This window comes from Pipistrellus kuhlii, unplaced genomic scaffold, assembly GCF_014108245.1.
Source record: "Pipistrellus kuhlii isolate mPipKuh1 unplaced genomic scaffold, mPipKuh1.p scaffold_m20_p_4, whole genome shotgun sequence".
Taxonomy (NCBI): Eukaryota; Metazoa; Chordata; class Mammalia; order Chiroptera; family Vespertilionidae; genus Pipistrellus; species Pipistrellus kuhlii.
This window is the reverse complement of record NW_023425540.1, coordinates 37,146,418-37,148,788: the sequence shown is the minus strand read 5'-3', so window position 1 is coordinate 37,148,788 and position 2,371 is coordinate 37,146,418. Positions and strand designations below refer to the sequence as shown.

General features: G+C 46.4%; 1 pseudogene; it reads left to right on the top strand.

The window, feature by feature from the left end:
- Nucleotides 1–588: 588 nt before the first annotated feature.
- LOC118703071 lies at nucleotides 589–1,885 on the top strand (annotated as a pseudogene).
- Nucleotides 1,886–2,371: the final 486 nt, after the last annotated feature.

Below are 2,371 nucleotides of genomic sequence, written 5' to 3'. Positions count from 1 at the left end.
GAATTACTATTGAGATCCCTACATAAATCTAGGACACTCTGAAAGAGAGGCAATCAGAAACAAAAACCTGTCCATCACCACAAGAAACTTTCTCTCAGCATGGGCTCCAGATGAAAGAAAACCTCCCCTGAGGACGGCTCTGCTCCTCATGCTGGCTTGGGCTTACTTTACATTAATTGCATTAATAGAGGCCCTTATGGCAAAAAAAAAAAAAAAAAAAAAAAAAAAAAAAAAAAAAAAAAAAAAAAATTAACCTAAAAGTTGTCTGAAGTTGGTGATATTTCTGGGTCAACTGGCAGAAGACAAAGCACAAATCCCTTTGGAAGGACCATTCCTCCACCCAGGCAACACTTCCCAGATAAACCCTACTGAAGGTGATTCACAATACAAAATTACAAAACTCACACGTGAGATCAGGAGACAAAACAAAGGCTGGATTAGACTCTTGAGTTCAGATAACAATAAAAAAAAAACCTATTAAAACTATAAATAAGTTTGTTTTAAATTAATAAAGGTGACAAGCAGCTTTTTAGCTCTCCTTCTAGAATCTCTGTTTGTTCAGCCTCCTTGCCTCCACTCCAGCCCCCACCATGCCCACAAGAGTGACCCAGAAGACCCACAAGATGTCCACCTCTGGCACCTGGGTCTTCAGCAGCCACTCATACTCCAGTGGGCCCAGCACCTGCACCAGCTCCTTTGACTTTTCCCAGGTGGTCAGCAGCTACCAGAGTGCCCTGTCTGGCGGCAGGGGTGGGGGGGTGGGGGGGTGCTGGTGGGGCTGAGAGTATGGGGAGCAACACAACTGTCCAAGTGAACCAGAGCCTGTTGAGCTCCCTGAAGCTGGAGGTGGACCCTAACATCCAAGCTGTGCGCAACGAGAAGAAGTAGATCAAGACCCTCAACAAGTTTGCTTCCTTTGTAGATAAGGTGTGAAGCCTGGGGCAGCAGAATACGATTCTGGAGACCCAGTGGAACCTCTGGCAGCAGCAGAAGATGACTCACAGTAACATGGGCCAGGTGTTTGAGGGCTACAACAACAACCTTCGGTGGTAAGCGGACATGCTGGCTCTGGAGAAACTGAGGCTAGAGGCAGAGTTTGGCAACATGCAGGGACTAGTGGAGAACTTCAAGAATAAGTATGAGGACGAGTTCAACAAGCTCAGAGATGGAGAATGAATTTGTCCTCATCAAGAAGAATGTGAATGAAGCTTGCATGAACAAGGTATAGCTGGTGTCCCACCTGGAAGGGATGATGGATGAGATCAACTTCTTCAGGCAGCTGTATGAAAAGGAGATTTGTGAACTGCAGTGCCAGGTCTTGGACACACCTATGGTGCTATTCATGGAAAATAATTGCTCTCTGGACCTCACAGTCAAGGCACAGTAGGAGGACATTGCAAACCATAGCTGGGCTGAGGTTTAAACCAAGTACTAGATCAAGTTTGAGGAGCTGCAGATGTTGGTTGGGAAGCATGGGGATGACCTATATCACATGAAGATCGAGATTTCTAAGATGAACCAGAATAACAGCTGACTCCAGGCTGAGCTTGAAGGTCTCAAAAGCCAGAGGGCTTCCCTGGAGGCTACCATCGCCGGTGCTGAGAAGAGTGGGGAGCTGGCCGTCAAGGATGCTCAGTTCAAGGTGGCTGAGCTGGAGACCACTCTGAGAAACACCAAGCAGGACATGGCCCAGCAGCTATGTGAGTACCACGAGCTCATAAACGCCAAGCTGGCCCTGTAGGTGGAGATTGCCACCTATAGCAAACTGCTGGAGGGCAAGGAGAACTGGCTGGAATCTGGGATGCAGAACATGAGTGTCCACACCAAGACTACCAGCGGCTGGTTACATGTTAAAAGTAAAAGAGTAGAAAAAGAAAGCTGGTAGTTTCATTACTACCGGACAAAATAGACTTCAAGGCAAAAAGTATTATCAGGGAGAAGATATGGATGGACACAGTGCCTGGAGACAGACCCTTGAAGAGCTGCACGTGCTATGGAAGACAGACTTTACATTGGAAACATTCCTATTATTTGTATGGCTCCAAAGGACAGAACCTATAGGTGGAAATTATGGGGAAGCAGGTATTGCCTCAACGTGTTGGGAGGAATTTTGTAACAGTCAGTTCTCTGGAGTGAAATGTGCCTGTCCCTGAAGGGACTCAGGCAGAGGTGGCAGAGAAGCTGTGGAGGGGAATGCATAAGTGGAGCCAGACAGATGGTTTCCAAACCTGACTGTGCAGTGGAATAATCTGGAAATCTTTAGGAAATATGCATTCCATGGCCTCCTTCCAAATTTAATGAGCTAATTCTGTATCCTAGAATTCTGATTTTTTTGAAATGCTTTCTAGGTGATTCAGAACTAACCCGTGGA